A 27,421-nucleotide genomic window follows, 5' to 3' on the forward strand; every position below is an offset into this window, starting at 1 on the left:
ATGAGCGATAGCTCGAAAGTACTCCTAATTCAACATTGATCAACGTTGTTTTTCTAAAAAAAAGCTGTGGTCCCTAATCAAAACCGAGGTACAGTGTGTGGCTAATTCTAATAGTAAACGTTCTTCTTTCTCTACTTTGCTGTTGATATAGGCCTAGTCAGTCTAGCGGGTACGAATCCGGTTACCACCCCAAGGTGTTAGGTTCAAATCCCGTTTTGTCTTGTAACATTCGTCTACTGCAGTCACACATGAGGCTTAAGAAAAATAGGCCCTATAACCACTGGCTCAAGGGTCAGGGACACTATCTCTTGTGTTTTTCTACCTCAAGAACGGTCGGAGCCAGTTCGGTTCGTTTGTGACATGAGACTACGACCCGTTACAGCTTAAAGGCTACTACTAAAATATCCCCCCACTCTAGAATTAGAAACGTCCCCATACTTAGGTCTCTAGATACCCAAAATACATGAACGCCGTTAAAAACCGGGTTGGAACAATCCGTTAAGTTGCTTTTTTTATTAGACAGTGGAACTTTGATCCATTTCAGATGGATCAACCTAAAACTCGCCTTACCTCAACATAACAATCATAAAACACACTCTAGAATTTAAATTTGTACTCACATAGTAGCACGCTCAAGAAGTGAGATATAATCCAGTCAGTAGTTAACTCAAGAATTAAATAATGTAACTAAATGAGTCTAATGTTTTATAGTTTTAACAATGAGAACGAGTTTATACTCTAGACAATAGTTTTCTTGTGAACCATTAGGACACTCAAGCTGTCCACCTTTCCACCGAAGGTTCACTCTAGTCCAGTTCCGAATAATACTCCAGTCGCTATAATCCAATTCGAGGGAATGCTCTCGTCTCTGTCACAGATGGGACAGCTCTACTCTCGATTATTATAGTGATGGAAATTGCGAATAGCAATTTCCTACTGCTTTTTCTTACAACTTTCCCGCGTGTGCGACTCAATTGTTCTGAAATTGTTCTGACTTCTTTTTCTGATTTTCAGTTCTCGCGAGAAAATCGTGCATGACAGGTTGCATTCGAAATTTTGAAAAATTAAATTTCACTCCAAAATCAAGTGTTTTTTTGCTCCTCTCAAGGTCAAACTTCCAAATATGACCGACTGGCACATACTCCCCGGACTCGAGATCGATGTCCTCATCGCGCGCTGTCTTCTGCCAGTGAGTCCCAGAAAAACCGAGTGTTGCTCAAGATACACTGCCAGTGGTCATTTACAGAAGTTTGCAGCAGATTTAAGCTTATCTACACCCCAAAATTCACAGCCATTTAAAATTTTCACACTATTGCTAAACAGCAACCAAAATCTGCATACACCTGCACCCTTGAATTTTCGCTTTTCAAGCCAATCATTTTAAAATCTCTTTTGTCCTATTCAATCAGGAAATTGTCATGCAGCATTTCGATTTATATAATAAATCTAGTATATTAGTAACAATATTTGCTTTGTTAAAATTTCTTTTTCGTGAATCCAAGTTTCACTCGGATCCACGCTCAAGCCCCCCTTCCCTCTCAAGACTCAAGATCCATCCGATTTGCCCATTCATCTCGTACTCTTCGCCTTGGAGGTACTGCATCCTGAAGTGCTAGATGCGGCAAACTGTCTCAACAGTTCCTCTTCATCATCGGAACTAATTACAATCTCCTCCCAAGCCTTCAGCTGTTCATAGGATCGCATCCATTCTCTCTGCTCCTGCAACCTCTTTGCTTGGTTGGGTAGTGCCTTCACCCTAGCTTCTCGGTTCAAGCAAAAGGAGTTGTGCAGGCTCAAGCTCACGTTCTTCGCCAGGTCTTCCTCTAGTATCGACTCCCTCGCTTTGGTATTGTCTCTAGACATCTTACCCACTCTTTTCCATCCTGTCGTGATCGCATTACGATGGGTTAGCAGGGGTCTCTTGAAAGCTTCCGGCCCAATCTCGGCCTGGAACTGTCGATACTCTTTTTGATGTTTTCTCATGTGATCTTTCGTTGTCATGTACAACCAAGACGTCAGTGTCGCCCGAAACCATGGAAAAAACCTCAAGCGACTCCATACGTGCCTGACTTCCGTCGGTATGGCGAATACTTTGCACGCAGTCTCAAACAACTCGAGTCTCCTACTGTAGTCTATCGCGTGTATTGACTCTGCCGTTGGCGTCCCCGCTTCCCGATACTTCGTTATATTCTCTTCTATCCATCTCAGAGCCAAGATCGTACTCACTACCAAGATCGTCACCTTCTGTCGGTGATCCGGTAGTCCGATCGACCGAATTTCTTCCACATCCCACACCAGGCAAAGGTTCTTGTGATCTGGATACCACACCGTTTGTGCCAAACAGTGGCATGGGCGTTCCCCATGAGAGATCTCAATGCTCCTGAGATTACGCTCCCCTGAGGCTTCCAAGAGAGGCTCAAGCTCCATCATTTTCTCGTGCATCGTGTCGTTATCTTCCAGGTTCGGAGTACTTCCCACAGGTTTTCCGATCACGTTTTGTCTCTCGTGATCGCTTGTGTTTTCTCTTTCCAACTTCAGAAGATCTTCTCCCCAGATTTCGCTTAAGTCATCTCTCAATTCTTTTGGTACTGTCCCTTTGATTTTTCTCAACAACTTGTGCGAGTGATGCGACATCCGAGCCAACCTCACGCACTTGGGCACTGAGAAGGCCTTGTTCACCAGTATTCTCTGGCTGGACACTTCCACCATCGCCATGTGTAGCGGGTAGTGACTTCCGCACAAGTTGGCCATCATTGACCCTATCAGCGATTTCGCGTTCAATGGCAAGCCATAAGCTTCGCTCATGGGAAATCCCATTTCCGCCTCAAGACCAACCTTCCAGCTCCGGATGTGTTTTTGAGTCACCTGCAACACCCCGGGCCATGATTCTACGCTCAACGCCGTCACTAAATGATGTTCAGATTCCAGTCTCTCCAGTGCCTGCAGACCACACATTCTCGAGAAGAATCCGAGAGCTGTCGCTATATTCACCGTGGTTCTCGCGTAACATTCCGCTATTATTTGCACTTCACTTTTCTCCCTTTCTGTGATGTCTTCGAACCAAGTGACCAGGTCTTCTTTTTGAAACGACAGTATTCTGACGCATGACCGTCCATCGCAGATGTGCTCTCCGTTCCCACACGTCGAATTCAGACAGCTACCCGGCTCCAATTTCTTTGCTGACCCGGGGTCGCTCGTCCTTTCGCTTGGCTCTTGCATCTGGGGCGTGATTAGCTTATGTAGCACACTCAACTTCGCCAGATCTTCATCTTCCGTTGGTGCTAACCTCACTCGCTCGGTGGTTTCCTCGATTAGACTCGCATGGGGATGTGGACACCAGGAGGGTCTTAGTAGCTTCCATATCACTCCCAAGTTCGTGGTTAACAAGCCATTTCCACCGCCCATGTTCACTTCAACTCTCTTGTTTGAGCGCGGTATGCTTATCACCTCTGGTGTTTTCTCAAGAATCAGGCCCAGGCTCGGCCCCTCTTTTTCCACCGCGTCTACTTCCATTATTCTTTCTGTCCAAAACTTCAGTAGCTCCGCTACCTCATGGTTTCTGTGGGCTCCTCCAGCTTCCGGGTCTAAGAAGGGATTGTAGGCTATTCCCATCACTCCAGACACATATTGGTATTCCCCCTTCTCACTGAGTCTCGAGTACTGTTCTGACGAGGCCAGGTTACGGTGAACATCATGTTCTTCCTCGAACTTCTTATTAGAGAACCTCCGTACCTCGTCCAGCTTTCGATGGTTCTCTAAGGATAGTCTGGAACCATCTTCTTTCTCTATTCCTGTACTCTGATATACGTTCAAGATGATCGTTGAGACTCTTTTCTCCATGGTTTTACTTCCACTTGCTCTCTGGTGGCATGCCAGGATGGTGCTATCAGACATCATTGACATTATCCATCTCAAGAAACATGTGGCATCTTTTCTTCTAGCCAGGCTCAAGCCTGAATTGTCCCTGGCCACGTGTTGCATCAGTGCCTGATACACCTCTAGCTTCTTGCTTCCCAACTTCAGCCTGTCATACGAGGTCAATGTCTCCAACTCTATTCCCACCAGACTCCAGGTGAACATTAATTGTCCCGCAGTTCTAACGAAGGGATTCGCCATTAGTGGCGGTGCTGATGAGGATGTCCTCATCGCCTCTTCAAAATGATCCTTCAACAAACTCTGCCAGGACCTCTTCAGATGACTTGCCATCTCTATCTTATTAACCTCGGCTTTTTGCTGGGTGGCCCAATTGCGTCGCTTGCGAGCTAATCCACTGTCCAACTTCTTCAAGCAGTCCTCCATTTCCTTCAATGTTTCGAGGGCCACCCACCACGTCCGGGAAGTGTTCCTCGTCTTGTTCCTCTCCAATGGATCACTCGTCACTTGTTTGCCCATGTCCTGATGTGCCTTCGAGATCCATTCTTTGCCGATCTCCACTTCCCCTACCTGTCCGTTCGTTGAACCTCTCTTCACGTTTATCTTCTGAGGCTTGAAGTCTTCTTCTGACGTCGAACTGGCGGAAACCTCTATTTCCTTTTCTACTTCAAGTGGTTTCCTGAGCTCCGAGCTGTTCTTGTATGCCGCCGTCTTGCATCGAGCCAAAACGATGGGCGCCGTCTCTCTCAAGTTTCCTTCCGAAACAGCATCCACTGAAGGACTACCCCATCCTTCCACTTCTCTCTTCCTCTTGCGAGTCTTCACATCTCTGCTCGAGGGTGTTGTGGCTATCATCATTGATTCGACCTCTCCATCCACTCCTTCCAACTCTTGCCTCCCCCCTGCTCGAGCCTTAAGGATATTAGTACTTTTAATCATATTACTAGTCCCAATCTTATCCCTTTTTATATCATCAACCATTTTATCCACAGTTTTTTGTTTCAGAGTAGAGCTGTCCTCACATTTCTCTTTTCTAGTCTTCGATCGTGCGTTCCTCAGCTCCACTAGCTTGTTCAGCAGCTCTTTTCTTGCTTTCTCATCCAGGCCCGTTCCTATCAGGAGTGGTTCCCCGAATCTCACTACTGCGTCCCACAGTTCCTTCTTGAACTTGTCCAGCGTCGTCTCGCTGCCCACTTCTCGATTGAATTCCTCCAGGAATTCCTGCCAAGCGTCATCCTCGAGAAATCCCAAGAACATGTCCCTGTTCCCTTCGAACGTGTTCTTCTCCCTTTCCTCCGAGCTCAAGAGTAACATCCCCATATTGAAGGTCTCACCTGCCAATGGCAACTCTAGGTTCTTCCGCGGGGACGGGTTCAGAGGTGGGGTGGCAGTATCTGCCCAATTCTCTTCGCTCAAGTCTTTCAACAGCTCTTGAGTGGTGAGTTCCTCCCCTGATGGCCCTGGTTCAGGCGTATTCCCCACCTCCATGTCTTCTCCAGCTTCACTGAGAGTTTCATCCATACTCTCTTCCTCTGATTCATTTCTTCTTCTCTCGAGAATTCTTTTGAATCGATCCTCAACGGGTCCACTCCTCTTGTCTCCAGGCGTGTCTACAGACAGTGGTGACGGTGTCGTAGGATCCAGCTTTTTATATTCCGTCAGGGCTACATGCAGTTGACCTGCTGCATCTAGTTCTGTTCCCTCCTGTGCCACTTCTACTTGTTCCAAGCCATAGGGTGCCTTGTATTTTCTCGTGGCAAATTTCATTTCGTCCACCAATGCGACGTGCCCCTCCATCACGATCATCCTGCCATCATCCCATATGGGTAGCATATTCTCAAGTCCTTCCTTCTCAAGAGTCCTCAAGACTTTCCGCACTTCATATCCAGGGGGCTGCGAACCTCTACTCTTTTTCGCTTGCGTCGTCCACGAATTTACCTTCATCTCGCTGGTGTGGAAGTAGACTGCCGCCGTGTAGCCGATGAACAGGGGATCCCAGCCATCCGTGAAATGCCTCTGCGTTTCCTCCGTCATCATCTTCGCCATTATGGAGGGAACCACCAAGGGACTATTCATTCCCAAGGTCATCCTCCTGACTGTCGGGAACTCAGGCATGGTGGCTGGTAGGATTTCTTTCTCCATTATGGCCTCCAGCTCCCTCTTGACTAGTGCAAAGCACTCCTTCCAGGCGGGGATTCTCAAGACTTCTCGTCCGTCGGCCGTCAATGGGTTTAGGTTCCAAAACTTTGGATACATTTCAATGGGGCCCTCTCGCTTGCCTCCCATTCTACATTGCATTTGTCCCCTGAAGTTGCACACCATCATCTCGGCATCTTTCACTTTTCCGAAGAGTACCGTATTGCTCATACGCGCCCTGAGCACCTCCTGCTGACACCAATTCAGCGCTGTACCATCCAGTACGCTGATGAGACTCAAGTGCGTCACCGAGTGACGATACGTTATCACCAGGGGATCTGGAAACGCGTACGTCACTGCTGGACCATAGATGCAGGTCACCACCTCCTCTAGACCCCGGATTATCCCCATTGGGTCCGACCTCATTGCCAGGCACAGGTCCGTCAACAGAGGCATCCCTCTGTTCGCCTTCTCCCATTCTTCTCTCGAGGTTGGGTTCTCATCCTCACCCGTCATGTATCGATTCTGCATCATGAGGTATTGCACCAGCAGTGTCTTCAACCCTGCGGCACACTTGTAGGAGCTGGTTTCAATGCTCGTGTGGACTCTCCCCATAGACAGAGGTTCTCCATATTCCATTAACCGATGAAACGACACCAATTCCCCATGGGTCAAGAGTACTAGTGCCAGATACCCATCAACTCGAAGTGTCTCCACTCCTCGACTAAACATGTATGCTGGGCCCATGTTGAACAAGTATCTGGGGTAAACCAAATACAGGGCCAAGAGCAGGCTGATGGACATGCCCAGTATCTCCTGTACGAAGGCTCCGAAGATAGTCGCCGTGGTGCCGAACACTCCTGCCAAGAATTCTTTCTCCCAGCAAGGACTCAAGAACTTGAGAATCTCGTAATCTCTCCTAGTCTTCAATTCGCCGTTGGCGTGCTCTCTCCAAAATCCTCCAATCGTCACTTCATTGGCGGCCGAGACAAATCTAGCCACCGTCATGTCTCTCGTTTCAGCTAGCTCCAGTTGCTTCTCTAGAAAACTCCAGATTTGTTTCACGAGGATTGGTGCTTCCTCCCTCGTTTTATTCGTGACGTTCTCCAGCCTTGGTGTCAGGAATGGCCACCAGCCGTTCTCTTGAGTCAAGCGATATTTCATCGATTCTAACTGTTTCTCCGTCTCGACCACATTTCTTCTCTCGTTGCTGGGACCTCTAGACCTGCTGGTGGAATTTGCGACTTTCACATCCATACTCCGGAACCACAGGCTGGCCGTCAACTGGTTTATCGCCGGGTGGTCGTCCCCGATGACTGGGCTGAACTTGAGTTGTCTAGCAAAGTTCGATATCTCTAGCAAGAGTACCTCATCCAATACAATCAGGACGTCGGCCAGTCCGTAAAAGCCCCTCAGTGCATGAGATATGTCAGCCCATGCCGCCGGCAATTCTGATTTGTAAAACCTCAAGTTCGATGGCTCCAGCTCTCGATTGGGGGCTGCCATCAGAATCCGCCATTCACTCCCTTCTGCTATCAGGATCAAGACCGCGTAGACGAATTGTAGGGCGGGTGGCATATTTGCGTATCCTGGGGATGTGGTAAGCACCACCTTCGTCTTAGACCCAAATCTCGAGGCTACGTTCTCTTGTACCTCATTCATCGCCGCAAATAACGCCTGAATAGCCTCCCATATCTTCCTTGATGTCGGAATCTCCTTGCCCTTCAGTCGCTCAAGAAGTCCCATCGCGTGCAGGTGATCATTCATTCCTGCAAACAATAGCAGCTCAGGTTCACAGGGCATCTCCGACTTTATTGCCACCACTAGAGTCAACATCTGGTTCAATTCGGCTCCTGGCAAGGAGTATACCAGAGTCTCCGGCCAGAACAACTTGGGAGACGTTCCTTCGAAGTCCGATCCCGCCACAATGACTACTCTTGCAGCAGCTGGATCTGCTCTATCATAAACTGCCAGAGTTTTGGCCAGTTGGGTGCCACCACAGGGCTTCCCGTACCTGGGATCTTCTGCCAACTTCGGACCTTCGTAAGCGGCATCAAGCAATTCCATTCCCCCCGGATTGAGTAGCTTGTCTACCACCTTTAACTGCGCCGGGGTTGCCAACCTGATCCTGGCGATGCCAGTTCGGTGCTTGGGAAGTTCTATTATAAGTCCAGGACTCCCCAACAGCTTGAGAGGCCTGTAGTTAATGGGTCCCATGATCGCTTTTGTGGGAATTCCAGTCAGGTCTGTGGTCTCCATTAACTTCGCTCTCGAGAAGTGCGCCTCGTGAGCTTTCAACCAATCTACGCAATGATGTCTATTCAAATCCTCGTGCGACACTCGTTCGATCCCCAGGGTTTCCGCCAACTCTCGTCTGCATTCCAAACTCTCTAGATCCAGTTCCTTCACCTTCTCAGGATATCTCAAGCGGGCAGTCTCCATAGACTTCTTTTCTCTCCTGCCATCTGCCACCACCACAGAGGACATCGCCGAGCCCGGAGGTGTTGATGACTCTACCTCCTCCGACTCCATTGGCGTGGCACTCTGCAATCGGGTCTGATTGCTCCTTGAACTGTCTCTAGTATCAACTCTCGCTCCCAAACGACCAGCCAAGGCCCTCGAGGCAAGGAATGGTGGGTTGGGAGGTGGTCCTAAAGTGAATTGGGCTGTCTCCAGCAGGTCCGCCTCTAGCGTGTTTATGTGTTCCTGGAAGACGTCGTTCAGCCACTCCGCTCCCCTTGGCCTATCGAAATGGATTCCATCTTTTGAGGTGTCTTCAGGGAATCCCTTTTTCTCCATACGTTCTGCTATGTCCAACAGCCTGAGAGGAAGCACACTCTTTCGGTGTATGTCTCGGATCACCTTGTTCAGGCTCCGCACCTTCTGGTTCATCTCTAGGGCGTGCTGATCAAACATCATGTTGTAGGGGACCGTGCACACCGTCAGCAGGATGGGGTCCATCTGGATCCTCAGTTCCTCAAGAAGGCAGCTCATCTTGTCGCACAGCCTCGTTACTTTCCTCGCTTCTCCCCTTGACACGTCGTTGGTCCCAACCATCAGGGTCACTGTGTAAACTTTGGTCATCCCTAGCATGTCCAGGGTTGCCAACATCTGTGGCGTGGCAGCTCCAGCGAAACTCAAGACTCCTGTCTGCCAATGTGACCGTATCTGGGTCAACACCCGCACCAGGCTATCCCCTATAATTAGGTGAACTGCACCCTCTGGCACACGAGGTGGCGCTAGATACTCCACCCAGGCTGCGTCATGGAAGCAGTCCCTCCTGGCTCCCTGTTCCGCACTCCAGTCCAGCCGATTGTGCCTGTGGTAGTTCCCTTCTGTATTCTTCTTATAGCTTGCGATCACGACATTCCTGACCGGCTGTTCCCTCCAAGTTGGGGGAAGCTCTGGCCTTGTCGATCTTTCACGACTCTGCTGCTGCAATTTCTCGCCTAGCTCCTTCAGGCGCGATGAGGCGCCGCTCACCTGACTGCCACTCGAGGTCGAGGTTGGGGTATATCCTGGTAACACCACATCCATCAGAGGACGTACAGGTTGTGTCTCTAGGTTGCGCAAGGAAGGCGTCACGTCATTCGGTATCCAGACCTCCAACCCTTCACTCATGTGTTCTCTGGCCTCGCGGTCAAGGTTGAACCGTCCTCTAGCCCTGGGAGCTTCATCCACCTCCATGCGCGACTCTGGCCTCGAGCTGGTCACCACTCGTTCGTTTGACCTGGCTCCCTTCTGTGCGTCAAGCTCGCGTTGTCGCTGTTCTATCCTTTCCAACTCCGACTTCAGTTGATCACGATTCGCGACGTTCTCCCGCACCCTTAGCTCCTGCTGATGTTCAGCCCTTAGCATCTCAAGTAATTTCAACGTCTGATCTCGCTCGTCGACTGCCTGGTCTCTCTCCAGCTGAAGCTTCTCCCTGTCCAGCTTCGCCTGATCCCGATCGAGGTTCGCTTTATTCCTTTCCTTCAGCGCCTTCTCGAGCTCTTTCTTTAGAACCCCCAGATCCGGATATGCCTCGGTCGTCTGTTGCGCTCGCGACATCGACGGCACCTTACTCGAGCTCTGGCCTGTGGATCTTGCTGTTGGTCTCGTCGGTAGCGGGAACTCTCCTGCGCCGTGTTCGGTGTTGTTACTCAGGCCAGGATTTCTTGCCAAGTCAAAGCCCCTTACTCCTCCATCCGCCTTCCAAGATAACCATCTGGTCTGTTCTCGATTTGATATGCCCTCGGTGGTGTAGCCGACCATCAAGACAGCCTCCGTCGCAGACTCCCTGCACTCACCCTGGTCCTCCAACTGGAGGATCGCATTCAGCATCACCGCCATTCTCTCGTCTATCTGGGTGTAGTCCAGGTCCCTCAAGCGTCTGTACAGCTCGTCAAGAGTGGGCTTCTTCAGAGTCGCGGGCACGGAGTTCCAGAATCGGTCTGCCATTCTTTGTAACTTCGGGATGTATGTAGGTAGATGTTAACCAGCTCAAGAATTACCTTACCAACTCAAGAATTACCTAGAAATGTTCTCTTGCAAGTACTTGCTGTAGATTCGGATTATCGCGTGTTCAATCAAGATTCTCTCTTTCTGTTTCTCGCTTGAGTGTAGTTGGATTTTCAACTTTGTTTTTCAAACTTGATCTGAAAACAGAAAGCTCATTAAAACTTAGCATGTCACGTTCCTAACCTAGAGACCCCCCTTCTACCCATATGGTTAAAATCTTATCATTCTCATATCACTTAAAGCAATTCGATTGGATTTCCCTTAAGAACATGCAGATTCATTTTATGTTTTAGCACCATCAATTCTTTCTTTTAAAATTCAATTGTCATGCCAATCACATCTTAAGATCCCTTTACCTGCGCCGCACCCCAGTACCTAACTCAAGACTCCTCCCTCACACCCGACCTGATACCTCCATGTACCCGACTCAGGCGATGCTCAAGTAGTACTTCTTGTGAAGATGCACCATTATCTCTGTTTCTGCAACGACCACATGTAGGATAGCATACAATTCCCTCGAGCTCAGTTTGCCCCTGTTTGGGTCGTACACCGGCATCGAGACCTCCACTATTCCTCTTTCAATCATGAAGTCACGTAGTCTTGTCAGTGCCAATATCACGTGTTCGGGATCAATTGTGTTTCTGTCGTTGACTCTCGTTACTAGGAAGCAGAGGTATTTGCCCGGGACTTGTGCCACTGACGGTGGAAGCGCTGCCATGCCTCCCAGTCCTGGCCTCTGTCTGAACAGAAACTCTACGTTCTGGTACTCTCTTTTGAAGTCAGCCTCCAATCTTGATTTGAAACTCATGTCCGCCGTGATGCAGATCGCGCTGGTCCTGTTTGACAGGATGAAGTCGCTATCCGTTATCATGATGTTCTCTGAGTATTCATTGGGTATTTCGAATTTCGTTTTGAAATTCCTTCCTATGGTAGGCTCTGGTTCTTCTTCCTCCAGTTCCAATCCGCTTGTTTCCCTCACTTCCTTGAGCTTCTTTATCATCAAATTTTCGGTGTGGGTAAGTCCTACCCCCACTCCCCGGACAAAAATATTTATCGACGTCCCCGTCGATGTAGTCGGGTCTGAATTGTCCTTAGGGATGTCCAGTGGCCTGTCTGTTGCTGTCCATCCGAAAAGAGGGTCCTCTGTCTTCATGTAATTTGCTGCTGATACATCGATTTGCTGAATGCTTTGTCCTTCGCGGCTCTCGTCTTTGACATCACGCATCCACTCTAGAATCCTCAAGTTCGTGTTCTCCCTCCTTTATATTTCACTCTGCTCGAGATCCGTCTCCAATTCTGACGTCGAGTAATCATCCTGCGGATAATGTCCACCATCGTCAATGACCTGCCATTCCTCTTCGGCTTCCAGTTCGCCTGCGCTTAGTAGTTCATCGCCCAACTTGTCTGGCTGTATCTTATCGATCAGGAAGTCATCCCCGTACCTATTGCACCTCATACCTGTTCGTTTACGATTGCCAGTCCTGGTTTCCGGTGGTGTTGGTCGATCCGGCTCCATCCACTTCGGTACCTCGTTTTGCTCTGGGTCGTTCCAGTCTTCTTCTACAAATGAACCTGCATCCGACTCCACTTCTATCTTTTCGTTGTCGTCCAAACTCAAGTTCTCATTACCATCATTTTTCTCTCTAGTGCCTTTCTCATTCACTTCGCACGCTGGTTCCACCACCAGGTACTCAAGACCTTCCATGTCTTTTGGTAGGCACCAGTCCTCCGGGGACGGGACGTGAGGCTTCAGACTTTCGTAATGTGCTGCTCGCCCTGTACTCAAGCGATAGAACCGTCCTTGTTGATGTACTTCCGTAATCATGAACGGTCCTCTCCATTTCTTGAGTAGTTTCTTTGTTCCCTTGGGCGGTATGACATTTTGGAAGACCCACACGTATTGGCCCACTTCGTATGGCTTTGCTCTTAGTATCTTTTCGTCATATTTCTTGCGTTGCCTCATTTGCGCTTGCGCCGTGTTTCTCCGACATAGCTCGTTTAGCTCTTGTTGTCTTTTGATCGCTTCCTTCACGTATGCTTGAGGTGACGTCCTCTTCCCCTCGTACTCCGGGTAGAAGAATGTTATAGGCATTGCCCTTTCCCTGCCTGTCAACATCATGAAAGGACTGATACCCGTCGTTGAGTGCTGAGTACTATTATAGGCTCCTACTACCTGTGGCAGGTATTTGTCCCAGTCCGTCATGTATCTCGAGCAGTACACCCTGAGCATGTTGACCAGTGTCCTGTTCTGTCTCTCTACCAACCCATTGGTCTGTGGATGATAGGTCGTCGAGTGTGCTTGAGCAATGTGTGATCTCTTCATCAATTCTTTTGTCAAGTCCCCCACAAAAGCCTTGCCGTTGTCCGACTGGAAAGTCATTGGACAACCATACCGCGATATCCAATGCGTTATCAGGTGATCACATGTCTCCTCTGCTGAGGCTGTCTGGCACGGAACCGCTTCCGCCAACTTGGTGAAGTGATCTATTATAACTAGTATTTGGTTATAACCCGACTCCGTCATGCAGATATTCTGATGGTCTATCTGCACCACCTCATTGAATTCCGAACTCTCGACAGACTTGAGGGGAAACTTCATCTTCCTTGGGTCTTTTACTTGAAGGCATGCTAGGCAGGCATTCACCCATCTCTCGCAAGCTTTTCTCATTCCCGGCCAGTCAAACCTGTGAAGTATCCTTTGTTGTACTTTATCTATCCCCTGGTGGCCCATCTGGTCGTGTGATCTGAAAAGCACCTCCGTTTGGTACAATTGTGGTAGTATGATGAGGTTGTGTTTGTGTAATATTTTTTCCTCATCTCTTCTCTTGCACGCTACCACCCCTTCAGCTGTGTGATAAAGTAAGTCTCTCTTTTCTTTGTAGAACTGGCTCAAGATCTTGTAGCTGTCTTCCTCAAGTTCCCCCTTCTCCTTGACTCCCGAATGGATCCATTTGGAGAGGTTACTTGTCATTTTGTCATTCTTCTGGGCCCTTATTAGGTCAGACAGCCTGTATCTCGCCTTAACGTGCTCCTTTAGCGCCATGATCTGTCCATTCATCTCACCAGGGTTGTGGATGTCATCGCTCAGTTTCACACATATCATCCTTTTCACGATTTTCATGTCGTCTTCTGGTACCAGATTCGTTCTGACGTTTGAGTTGCACGATAGTTCCCTTAGTGGTTTTCTTGAAACTGCTATTTTCTCGAGCTCTTCACCACCTCGTACCTCTTGTATTTCAAGATTGTACGTCCCTGAAGATGGATCCGTCTGTAATTCCCTGTCGTGCTGTCTTATCTTCTCTTCCGCCAGTATCATGCATAGACTGTCTTGGTCTTCGCTGCTCTCATCCGAGTCTTCATCCCATTCTTCACGCTCCCCGGACAATTTCCCTTCTCCGGTTTCGTCTTCTTCCATGAATCTGGACCACTCCCCGGACTCTTGATCTAGTCCCAGGTGTTCAACTTCTTCTCTGAATGTTACTTTCTTATCCCTGACTTTTGTCTGCTCCAGAATTTTTTCGGGGATTTTTTCAACTAGTGATCGCACAACTTCCTTGCTATCAGTGATGCTTCCTTTTGAGACGTCAGTATTGTTCACTGTTTCTTCTCTCCGAAGTATGGTTAGTTCCGGTTTCTCCTGACCTTTCCCTTGGATCACGGGCTTGTCATCTGATAGTTTCTCAAGCAACCTCATTAAGTCTTCATCTATTCGGACCGTTCCCTCCTCTACCTGGATGAGATCATAACCTTTTGCCTTGAGTGTTTCCCTCACGATCTTGGACTTGAGCATTATTCCTATCGGAATCCCTCTGCTTTTCTTCAAGATGGTCTTTTCAAGGGGCTCTTTCGGCAATTCGGGATGATCTTCAATCGGTTTGCCTGATTTGTCCAGCCATCTGGTGAGTGGAAGACTGTCGTACGTTTCTTTGTCCATAAAGGAGAAGCCGTCTTTGATCTCAGGTCTGTCCGCCTCTCTTTGTTCTTGCCTCTCGTAGAACTCCGTCTTCTTACTCAAGCTGTCAGCATTTTGATGTTTATCTCGTGTTCTGTGCTCAATTATCATGTTGTATCCATCCAAGCGAACTATCCACCTCCCAATATAGCTCTGGTCCATTGAGTACGTTTTCAGCCAGCTTAGTGCTCGGTTGTCGACTCGCAGCTTGAAGGGCTCACTGCCTAAGTATGCTCTGTATTTTTCGACAAAGGTGACCACCGCGAACATCTCTGCTTTCGGTGCTCCGTACTTCATTTCTGTGTCACTTAGGACCTTGCTCCCGTATGCTATTGGTCTCAAGACTGTCTTCCCATTCCATTCTTGTTCTTGATGGAGAATCCCAGAAATAGCGACTACTGACGCATCCGTGTCTAGCACGTACATCCCCTTCTCAGTCGGCATACCCAGTACTGGTGCCTCACACAGTTCTTTCTTTATTCTCTGGAATGACTCTTCTGCCGCGTTGTTCCACGTGAACTTCTTGCCCTTATGTCTCATTAATTGTTGCATCGGGTATACCTTGTCCGCATAGCCCTTGATGAATTCTCTATAATAATTGGCGAAACCCAGGAAGCTCATCAGCTGGTGCTCCGTCTTCGGTGATTTCCAGGTTAGGACTGCTTCCACGGCGTCTGGATCAGGTCTGATACCGTGTTTATCTACGATCCTGCCCAAGTATTTAATCGAGTCCTTGAGTATCTCGCACTTTGATGGTTTACACTTCAGCCCCGATCTTTTCATGCACGCGAACACCTCGTCAAGCCTCTCGATGTGGTCTTCTAGTGTTGGCGTTGCTATTACCACGTCGTCCACGTAGCACATTACCAGGTTGCCGTACTTCTTCGTCACGCCTATCAACGCGTGTGCCATCAGCCGCTGAAACGTGGCTGTTGAATTGCAGAGTCCAAACGGCATCCGTTTCCATTGAAACAGACCCAACTCGCAGGCGAACCCTGTCTTGTCCCTGTCTTGCTTCCTTAATGGTACCTGCCAAAAGGCCGAGCCTAAATCAAGAGTCGTAAAAAATTTCGCATCACCTAACTTCGAGAGGCTCTCATCAATTCTAGGTATGGGATAGGCATCCTTCACCGTGACGGAGTTCAGGTATCGAAAGTCACAACAAAACCTTAACTGGTCGCCTTTCTTTTTGGCCATCACTACTCCACACGCCCACGGTGACTTGGATGGTTCTATCATGTCATACTCTAGTAACGTTTCGATTTCTTTTCTACACGCGTCTGATTTGTGTGGGGTCATGCGCCTCGCCCCCTCCCTGTGTGGTACCGCGTTTTCCTCAAGTTCTATTTCATGTTCAACAAAATTACAACACCCGATATCCGCCTTATGCCTTGAAAAAACCTCCTCGTTCCGCTCTAGTACGTCCTTGATAGCTTCGAGCTGTTCATCTTTCAGTTTGCCCCTTAAATGTTCAATCTCCGGCAGAACCGGTTTATCAGTTTGCATTTCATCTGGTGTGGGTCTTTCTGGAAAGTTCGAACAGCTCGAAAGCCCATCGTCCGTTTCTGACTTAAGTGACTTGATAAGACCTGAAGAATCTTTTATTCTCTGCAATCGTCTCAAGATACAAATTTTGTCCCTGTGGTTGGGACAATCAACAACTTCATTTTGTTTTGAGTTTTCAATTGTTTCATATCGAGTTTTAACCGGTAAAGCATATCCCAGCTTCCTCCCTCTCTGTATCGTGATCGGTATATCAAGGGTATTCAACAAGACACTGACGCAGAGGCCGCTCTTCGTTATCGAAAATGATCTTCCTAAAACAGCAGCGCTTTGACTATTAGGATTTGGAACTATACACACTTGCTTGTTGTCACTTAGTTCATTATAATTTTTCATCCTCAAGCTTACGATTGCCGCTTCATTAGCTTTTAACCTCACTCTCCTACTCAAGAATACCGGTGCTTTGTTCTCATTTGCCATTATTAAATTTACCGGTTTGATTGCGTACCTCCTATCCGGGTTCCGTATCTTGAACATTGCATTATTTAGATCTATCGTTACGTCGAAATTCCTGATGAAGTCTCTGCCCAAAATCAATTGGTCAGATTCATCTAGGTTTTCTACCACGATGAAGCTCATCCACAGGTTACGTTCCCCCAAATTAAGGGCTATTATCGGCGTCCTGCCCAGCACCCGTAGGGCCCCTTTGTTTGCAGCTGACAGCCGTATTCTCGAGTCTATCAAGTCACCTTTGTCAAAGCCCATCTTTTCCCATGTTTCGATTGGTATGACGCTCAAGACTGCTCCCGTGTCAAGTAATCCACGCAACTGAGTCTTTTTGCCATTTATGTCTAGCACGTGCCCTGTCACGTCTGCTTCCGTCCCGATGTGCATTGCATCTTCTTCAAGCATGGCACAGTGTCCGATCGATCTTACTTTCAACTCTTCTTTCCCTACATAGATTTGTCCAATTAGGTCTTCGTCGCATGTTATCATCGTCTTGGTATAGATGTTGATTCCATCTATATTTAGCATCACCTCGTGCGGACCATAAGCTTCAGTGTACCTATTATCAACACGTACCGACTTGCTGCCCCCTCTCGTGAGTAGTGCTCTGAGCGCTCTAGAAGTCGTTTGTGGACTTATTCCACTCAAGTAGTCTGCATACACGTCAATGTGCATTATCGTCTGGTCGCTTGGCTCGCTCAAGTTTCTGGTTACTTCGTGGCCGCCCACTGTGATTATCGACATTATTCTTGCTCCGATTTTCGATATTCCAAAAGGTTTACCTGTCACCATTTTCACGGTGTTACAATTCCCGTTCTTTGTTGAGCCCGTTCTAGCCTCTGGTACTGAGTTCGATCCGGTTAATGCTTCGTTAAAATTCTGTCTTTCGATCTCCAACTTTAGTCGTTGCTCTATTTCTTTCGCAGCCAGATCTTGTTTCACTTTGGCAATTGCTTCCGTCGCCGCTTTCTCATAATTTATCTCTAGAGAGCTCCCGGCCGCGGACTCTAACGTACCGCTAACATGTGTTACAGCTTTCACTGTCTTCGTCGGCAATTCGGTGTTTGGTGCTCCTAAGTTCCTAGATTCAAACTCGTTTTGCCTGTTCCGCTGATTCTGCACCGCCGCTAATGCCAACTTATGTTTGGGGTGATTCTGGTCCTTGACCGCTTCCCAGAACAAGGGACAATCCATTCTGAAGTGCCCCTCCTGGTTACAGAAGAAGCATCTGGCGCCTATCTTGATGATTAAGCCATTATAGTACTCGTGTTCCTCCATCTGGCTCATATCCTCTTCATCCGGTGCATAACCTAGGCTCTTCATGCCTTGTTTGTACGTTGTGCAGTCAGCCACATGATGATCTGCTGACCCGCAGTTCGCGCATGATCTGCGCTTGTCCATATCATCTCTAGGTTTGTACCATGATGACCTCTGGGGTTGGCTTCCCCCTTGCGTGTTCCTGTTTTCAGAATATGAGTACTTCTTAGGTTTCATCAGCATGTATTCTCTTGATTTCTGTCTCATTTCTTCTGGGGTGGGTGCGCTGTCCTTCGACAATGTGTAGTATGTTGCTAACATTGTCCTTAAGTCATCACTTTTCACCCCATCGATGAACTTCGAGGCAATGCTAAAGTTCCGTCTATTTGTCGACTCCTCTGGGTCACTCCTCCTTCTCAAGCTCTCGAGGTCATCTAGGAACCGATCTATTGACTCGTCGTCCCTCTGCCTTCTCTTTTCAAATCGCATTATCGCTTGGTGACCCTTCATGCCTGACCCGAATCGATTCAGCAATATCTCGAAGATCTTGTCCGCGGTGTCGCGTTCTTCCTCCTTCTTTGCGACCACGCATTTTAATGCCGTTCCTTCCAAGTTGCTCAGTATGGCTGTACATGCTTGTCTTTCGTCACTCAAGTTATCTTGTTCTAGATGTAATCTCATCACTTCCACCCAAGTGTCAATGCATCCATCGGAGTCGTCTTTGAATTCTTTTGGCTTCTTGAATGTCTTTCTTGTTTTTCCCTCTCTCCTGTCGCTCGAGTCAGTGTTCCTCGTGGCGAAGGCCTCTAGAGTCCTGTTCATCATCTCCCAAGTGCTGGCCCATGTCACAGCATCCGGTCCTGTGTTGCTGTTAGCTGTTGCATCTCCCGGACCAGTCGTTGTATTCGACGTTCCATTCTTCATTATTGTTTTCGCAGCTGTTGGTGCTATGCTTATCGCATCCCTGGTTAAGGGCAACGGTGTCGATTGCCGTTTGTTCCTTTGTGGTTCTACAAAGTCAACTCTGGTGCCTTGCGTACGATCCGCTGCCGGTCTTTCTTGTGGAGTAGAACCTCTCAAGATTGCATCCAACTTCGCCTGTATTGCACACGAACTCTCGGCTTGACTCTTGCTCATTGTGTCCATTCTCTTTTCCAGGCTCCCTAATTGGCTGTTGACATCATCATATCGGTTCTTCAACTGTTGCATGTCTGTTTTGATGTTCTTTTCTCGTTCTTCATTGGTGGCTTCTACCTTATCTGACATTTCCTTGAGTCTCTCCTCTGTTGCCTTAGCTAGGTTAAAATAACTGTCTAGATACTCGTGCTTGTTGTATCTTATCTCCTTTTTTATCACCTCTCTGTCTTCTTCACTGTTCTTAAGTCTTTTGTCGATCTGATTTAATTTCGCCAACAAGTCGCCCAGCTCAATGGTAGTCTCTTCATGGTCAGCCGTCGGTTTCTCTTCGGCCGTAGCCTCTGCTTTAGCTTGTTCCTCATTCTGGCCGGCTTCTGTCGCTTTCGTGCTCACTGTACCAAATGTTCGTGCTCTTTCTGTTTTTGGTTCTTCAGTCACGTTTTCTTTCGATTTGAGTCCGACCATCATTGCAAACTTGTCTGTGAAGGATGTCTTTTTCACTTGAGAGTCGTTTTTCACAGTCTCTCGGGTATTGCCTGTTGTGTCTTCCAATGCGTCTATTCGTGAAAACTCCACGGTTTTTGGACTTTGGTCTTCCACGTGGGGCATCGGTGTGGATTCCGTTGTCCTCTTCTCCACTTCATCTACGCTCTGGTCTGGTGTCTCTAGGTCGATTTCGATTGTGGGCTCCACCTGTTTTTCCCCCACATCTTCTCGTGTCTTGCTCTCGGTGCCACTTCTCGTACTGACCATGTTAACTGAAAAGTTCTTCTTTGTTTTCTTTGGGCCTGTTGATGTCGTTCCGCGCAGCGATGAAATATATTTCGTGTTTGATCCACTTGACCTTTTTTCGAGCACCGGTACCCTACTCCGCCTCATTATTTCTATTTACAACTGCTTTTATTTACAATTTTATTATATACACGATTCTATTCTAAGAATAAAAAAAAATAATAAAACAAAAAAAAAATTTTTGTGGTAACAAATTTTGTACAACGTGTTAAAAACCTTGTTGTAGCTCTCTTTCTAAAACCTTTGAAAAATTTCCCTTAATGTGGTCTCAACCGTACCTATTTCGATTTGTCTTATTTTGTCTTAAGACACACTTGTTGTAATTTTACTTCAATTTTTATACCGTCCCAAGACTATTCGTCACTATCACAGTACTCTCCGCTAGTGTCCTAAGACCCTTGTACCAAGGCCACTGTTCCAAGACTACTGTCCCAAGACTAGTGTCCCAAGGCTACTGTCCCAAGACTAGTGTCCCAAGACTAGTGTCCCAAGGGTAGTGTCCCAAGACCAGTGTCCCAAGGCTAGTGTCCCAAGACTACTGTCCCAAGACTAGTGTCCCAAGGCTAGTGTCCCAAGACTACTGTCCCAAGACTAGTGTCCCAAGGGTAGTGTCCCAAGACCAGTGTCCCAAGGCTGGTGTCCCAAGACTACTGTCCCAAGGCTAGTGTCCCAAGACTACTGTCCCAAGACCAGTGTCCCAAGACCAGTGTCCCAAGGCTAGTGTCCCAAGACTAGTGTCCCAAGACCCTTGTCCCAAGACCACTGTCCCAAGGCTAGTGTCCCAAGACTAGTGTCCCAAGACCCCTGTCCCAAGACCACTGTCCCAAGACCACTGTCCCAAGACCACTGTCCCAAGACCCTGTCCCAAGACCACTGTCCCAAGACCCCTGTCCCAAGACCCTGTCCCAAGACCACTGTCCCAAGACCACTGTCCCAAGACCCTGTCTAAAGACCACTGTCCCAAGACCCTGTCCCAAGACCACTGTCCCAAGACTGCTCTGTCCCAAGACTTCTTCGGTACTGTCCCAAGACTCGTCACGGAGTGTCTTCCTCGTTGTAGGGTCTTCTTGAATCACCGTACCTTGTACCACCACTCAAGCTCTAGTAAAATTTTCCCAAAAACCCTCTCTTAAAAGCCAAATGCTGACCCCCCTCTTCTTTTTGGTTGTTTCTATTTCAATGTAGGTGCGCAGGTATCTTGTGATCACCTGTTCGTATAAAACCAAACACAAATCCTCACTAAAATGCAACAAAAATCTAAGTAAGAAAAATAATAAAAACAGAAAAATGAGCCCACCTGAAATTCAAAGGTGACCAATGTCTACCTTTCGTCTAAAAAAATGTCTGGTACCTAATTGCCACGCGTTTTCCTCCCCCCACTAGTGATCTTATGGGGTATCACAAAAGCTGTCTATATCCGGTCCCCCCTACCAAACCAACCAGCGTACCAGTCTTAACTCGAGTTGAATTTTGGATATTCACCTATTATCACCAACGCGTGTTATGGCTAATGTAACTAAGTCAACGATGTCGATTAATTAGTTACTCTAGTTTCTCCCCTTTTTACAATTTGCAACCGCTCACCTCTAGCCTAACCAGTCCCCCTTCTAACCTCCCCCCTTTCTAGCCCCCCTTCTTAAGCCTAAAAATTACTTTAAGCGCCGGGTGCTAAACCTCTCAAGAGAAAACCGTAGACCTGTTTCCAGGCCTGCTCAAGTAAAAACGTTCCTCAAAACTGGGGGATTTCGCTTATCCAATTTTACACTTATCTCCTATAATGTAATGTGGATTCTAACGATACCCGTTCTGCCCAACTTGAGAACTCGAGAACTGTCAAATCCTTCTTGGCTGCTTTCCCACTCGACTGGTCACCTGTTCCAGTCCAGTCTCCTATTGGTTCAGCTCAAGTGTTCCTGAACCAGTTTCCCACTCGGCCGGTCACCTCTTCCAGTCGAGTCTCCTATTGGTTCAGCTCAGGTACTCCTGAACAACCCTCCCACTCGGCTGGTCACCTCTTCCAGTCAAGTTTCCTTGTTGTCCAGCTAAGTTCCAAACTATCTGAAAACCCTTGACAACGCCCCACACTCGGGCACTTTATTACGGTTACTGGGTTAAATTGCTAGGTTGATCGAAACGATCGAACTTATAAAACAGTATGGGTATACTATTTAATTAATATAAAGGTTTGATCCAACTGATCTGGTGTCAAAGTCACTGTCTTTTTTCGTTTTATGGTTTTTGTTCCTTTTTCTATTCTTTTTTGGTTTTTTTGTTTTGTTTTTTGTCTTTTTGCTCGTGTTTTTGTCCCCCTAGTTGCCCCCCTTTACTCGGTTAGCTAAGCCTCGTTCGGAGAGCGTACCAGGAAATTTTCTCGAGTTTTCTTAAAAAGCTATCACGGTACAACCGGAAGGTTTGCACGTTCCTGTCGAACCGTACCGCCGGTACTCTAGAATGGGCATTCAGCCCGAAGCTGTCTCAAGTGGGTTCGACTCCGTAGTCTTGATGTCGTAAACACCCAGGAGCGCCATAAAAACACTATGTAACATTCGTCTACTGCAGTCACACATGAGGCTTAAGAAAAATAGGCCCTATAACCACTGGCTCAAGGGTCAGGGACACTATCTCTTGTGTTTTTCTACCTCAAGAACGGTCGGAGCCAGTTCGGTTCGTTTGTGACATGAGACTACGACCCGTTACAGCTTAAAGGCTACTACTAAAATATCCCCCCACTCTAGAATTAGAAACGTCCCCATACTTAGGTCTCTAGATACCCAAAATACATGAACGCCGTTAAAAACCGGGTTGGAACAATCCGTTAAGTTGCTTTTTTTATTAGACAGTGGAACTTTGATCCATTTCAGATGGATCAACCTAAAACTCGCCTTACCTCAACATAACAATCATGAAACACACTCTAGAATTTAAATTTGTACTCACATAGTAGCACGCTCAAGAAGTGGGAAATAATCCAGTCGGTAGTTAACTCAAGAATTAAATAATGTAACTAAATGAGTCTAATGTTTTATAGTTTTAACAATGAGAACGAGTTTATACTCTAGACAATAGTTTTCTTGTGAACCATTAGGACACTCAAGCTGTCCACTTTTCCACCGAAGGTTCACTCTAGTCCAGTTCCGAATAATACTCCAGTCGCTATAATCCAATTCGAGGGAATGCTCTCGTCTCTGTCACAGATTGGACAGCTCTACTCTCGATTATTATAGTGATGGAAATTGCGAATAGCAATTTCCTACTGCTTTTTCTTACAACTTTCCCGCGTGTGCGACTCAATTGTTCTGAAATTGTTCTGACTTCTTTTTCTGATTTTCAGTTCTCGCGAGAAAATCGTGCATGACAGGTTCCATTCGAAATTTTGAAAAATTAAATTTCACTCCAAAATCAAGTGTTTTTTTGCTCCTCTCAAGGTCAAACTTCCAAATATGACCGACTGGCACATCTCTTCTTTTTAGGAAATAAGCGGGACCCATCATGTAAACTACTTTTGTCACGGGACCAAACAAGTAAACTAATACCATCGCATATTCCAATCAAAATCCTCGGAAATTTCTAGATACGGAAGAATAAAGTATAACGTGAATTGTTTGTAAAAATAAGTGATAATCACTAGTTTCCCCGAAGTATTTTTTGATAATTGGCAGATGTACAACACGTTATAACAAGAAACAAATCGATATCAATTGACGAACATAAATCAACGTTTAACAAGAAAAAAAACAATTTATTCATTAACAATCAAGATTTAAAATGAAGTGTGCGTCATTTTTAACAAAAGAGGTTAAGACTTTCATTCATCTTAGCACGTTTTGTGCATCTTCAGGTTTTTCAAATCTGAACTTTCTGTACAAAGCGTTAAAATTGTAAATTCAAACAAACGTTTTCGGACATTTGATCAAAGATCATAAAATGATCAAATATCATAGAGTGTCACACACGTCGTTATTTCAAAACTTGAAAAATTTAACCAATCACAACTTCACAATTATTACTAAAATCATGTAACAAATATTATATAACAATTTTATTCACAAGTCACAAATTTCTAAATTTTCCAATTTCTTTTTAATTTTACTATTTCGTTTTGTCGCTAATTTCATGCTAACATGTGAGTTGTTTCAATATTCTTTGTTTTAGACAAAATTTTTCGATTCTGGAACTACAGACTTAGTGTCAGCTCCCTACTTCTAAACTCATCGCGCCTGCTCGGTTATCTTGCAATTAACCTCCTACTTACCGCTATCACTACCACACCGCCTTATAAGCTGTCCAACTGAAGTATCCTCTTTTCGGTGAATCTCAATCCTTGTGAGGAGATGTCCGACCGTCTGACCAACATTGATGGATTTGCACCCACAACATTCAAGTTTGTACACCACTTTCGATTTCAGTTCACTGGTAAAGGAGGATTCTAAAGAGGGTCTACAAGTTTTTCATGTCCTTGTCATGAAAATTATGTGCGCATCGTTGACATCGCGCATTTTTTTCTGCTACTGTCTGACTGTGATTCTCCCGATAAGAAATCACCAAGATGGGTGGTGAATCGCTGCTATAATCACAGGGCTTCCTTTTCTCAGCCATCTTTTTTTCTGTGTTTTTTCCATTCCCCGATTATCTTTTCAAGGAATTGCGACGCAACCCCCGAAAACCAACTTTCCGGATATTGTTTATCCAAATATTGTTTGCGATTGATTTCCATCGTTTTATCATAATCTATCCATGCGGACGTACTGCGGGATACCTTGTTAAGTGTTCCTTCAATCACACTTCTCTTGTTTTAAATAGGCACTAAAAATTTAAATTTTTTTATGATACCTGTATCTGTTGGTTTCTGATACCATCTACAGTTAATTCTCCTGTTTTTGTCAGTACTAAGTTGTAACTCCAAAAATGCCAATTTACCAGAAGTGTTTGGTGTCTCTTTTATGAATGTAAATTTGGATGTAGTAAGTTTGCTGCCCTAGCACCTCATCAGTATCACCATCCACTGTTCGCACTATACCGTCAATGTAATGGAGAAAAAATTTAGTTTGCCGCACTGACTTGTTTTTTCCCCTATCGTGATGCATTTACTCTAATACCAGACGATTTCACTTATATTTCGATGCTCATAACCTGATACATCACCGCATTTTAAGTGACACTAGTTTGAACAGCATTCAATTTCCACACCTTTTGACCTGTACGTAACCTTCTTATTGCCTTCGAGACATATTCCAGTAAGATCTCTTTTGGGCATAAAAATTTCGGTATATCCCTCGATAGTGCAGTTTCGTACTACTTCAGCCAAAAATTTGCTAAAATATTAGCAAGAGTTGCCCCCTTGCCAAACAATTTTTCTGAATGCACCATGTTTCATTTCACTTGAAATGACTTGACTAACTGCCATGTTCAATAGTCTTTTCATGGTTTTTCTAGCAATTGATGGTGGTTCATCTTGTTCAAACAGCTTTCTCAGAGCTATGTCTTTTGCTTCTTCGAGTGGAAATTTTGTATCCAAACTTTTGACATCTAGAGATATCGCAATTTTAATGGGCTCAAGACTATTGCTCTCCAAGACTCCTCTTGCTTCTAGAGAGTTGGTTTCGATGTTTGCGCCCTGAATTTTCTCAAAAAACATTGCAAGAACCTTGTTTAGGTTATAATAAGAGCTACCAGGCAATGAGAGAACCGGTCTCAGTGGGCAATGCTCTTCATATACCTTCGCCAACTCATAAAACCTGGCGGGCTGCCACCCAGTAGACCTCATCCTTGTGTAGAGAATGACACTTATTCGTCTATTCTCCATAGCCAACAGTTCCTTATTGATATCTTTTTCTATCTTCAGAACAATCGAATCACTTGTTTCTTTGCTTCGCTGAACTAATTTGAATCTAATAAATCCGATAACTTTTTCTCGTAGGTCTCCTTCCGCATTACACAAAAACCCACGCCCTTGTCCTACGGTACCGCAGCTAATCCCCTACTCTTCAGATACTTTCGGGCTTTGTCAACGCCCTCGTCAGATGGTGCTTGTTTGACCCTATTAGCATAGGCGTTTGCCACTGTTTCGATCTCACAAAGGGCTTCCCCTGGGACTTTTTGAGATCCGAAAGAAAGATGTTAAAATCGGCGAGAAAGTGTGTCTCATTAAGTTCATCCCTGACAGGATGTTTCGACCCTAATGCCAGCTCATGTTCTACCCAATTTCGTAAATCAAGATCATTAAGAGCTTTTACCGAACCCTCATTTTGCTTCCTTAGAGGTCGATGTTGCCTTTCTGATAGTTTCATTAGTTTCTCTTAATGGGTCTCTTTAACTGTTGTTGTTTGTTTTTGTTCCCTGAGACTTAATTTTTTCATCACCAAATGCCAAAACTTCTCATCCACAAACCTCTGTACAACGCCTTTGGCCCTTTCTAGTTTGCCCCCGACGTTTTTATCAGCTGTGCTTGCCTTGTTAATCTCCGTTCTTAGACGTTTTGTCTGAAAACTTTGTGCCACATGGTTCGAAAACACCCCATATTACTATTATTTTTGTTCAGTAGATAAAAATCATCAAATCCATCGGAGATGGATCAACCCTTTCTCTCAACTTCCACTTTCTGATTATCTGAAATGAATCTGATGTTAATTTGAGTTTAACACAGATAATTTCGGGAAGCTAAAATTGTTGAAAATTAGTGACACTTTTTCCCCGAGACCCCTCTGGGTTCCTATCTCCGGACGAAGAGCTAACTTCTCTTCGACCAAGAAGGGTAGGAAAATCTTGCCAATAGCCCTGTTGGTTCTCGGGAATCGCTCAGTAACGATTGTAGCTGTACAATCATTACAACTCGGAGTGTTCTCCCGAAAGTATCGTTGACTACAATTTGGGCATTTGCTGTATCTGTTCTCCGTCTTGTTTTGATCAGCGAAAACGTTTCGATCTGATTTTCGCGCTTTCTCAGTGGTTGCAAAATTTCAAGGTCGTGACGTTACTTTATTTTTAAATGATTTTTCGTCACTCCAAATTGACCTCTCCTAATACATTCAAATGAACAATTAACACCACTAATCGATCAAAACAGCCAATTTTGCCATTACACTGTTCCAAATGAAAATTCGTTGATGAACTGCAATTTAGGTCATTCTAGTCGAATGATAGAATTATTTACGTCAAAATATTTGATATTTTCTAGATATAAAAGAATAAAGTATCACGTGGATAGAAGTAAAAAAAAAGTCGGACGGTTGGGAATCGAGCCAACCAGAGGTTGAGAAAACAATCAACTGCACAAAATAAACTGGAGTTGAAAGGTAAAATATTGAACTGCTATGAGACTACGGGTTTATCAATAACTGATAAAAAGCTTCGCTTTTGTTACCTTTTGTAAAAATGAGACTCTACTGTATTAGATACTATAGTGACCTGAGCGTAAGGTTGAGTCGTCATTAAGTTAAGTTGTACAGCAAACAAAGGGTCGAGTTCAAAATAGTTCTTATTTCGAAGATATCGTCCCTCCTATGACAGAAAGTAAAATTTGACATAATCGGCGAAACCCCCTCCCCCCACCCCCAAATCGGAACTAAGAAAGCTATGGTTATGGAATTCAGAGGAGCGATACTAGAGATGATTTGACAAGGGCAAGCGAAAACGGGACGCCTCAGACTTTTGCGGGGTAAGTGATAACGGTCCCGGAAGTGTAAATGGCCCTCTCAGAACACGGAAACTAGCGGCGTCACTGGGCTCATGTTTTAGTATGTTGTAGGCCCAGCTGAGGGAAGTTGA

General features: G+C 46.0%; 2 protein-coding genes across 2 annotated transcripts in view; both read right to left on the reverse strand.

Annotated features, from left to right (window-relative positions):
* Window positions 1-27,421, reverse strand: part of LOC134846876 (uncharacterized) — a 144,575-nt gene that overhangs the window by 38,653 nt on the left and 78,501 nt on the right. The window lies entirely within an intron of this gene.
* The window catches only part of LOC134846877 (metabotropic glutamate receptor 3-like), a 64,098-nt gene that overhangs the window by 11,240 nt on the left and 25,437 nt on the right, over window positions 1-27,421 (reverse strand). The gene's annotated exons all lie outside the window — the stretch shown is intronic.

This window comes from Symsagittifera roscoffensis, chromosome 5 (genome assembly GCF_963678635.1).
Source record: "Symsagittifera roscoffensis chromosome 5, txSymRosc1.1, whole genome shotgun sequence".
Taxonomy (NCBI): domain Eukaryota; kingdom Metazoa; phylum Xenacoelomorpha; order Acoela; family Convolutidae; genus Symsagittifera; species Symsagittifera roscoffensis.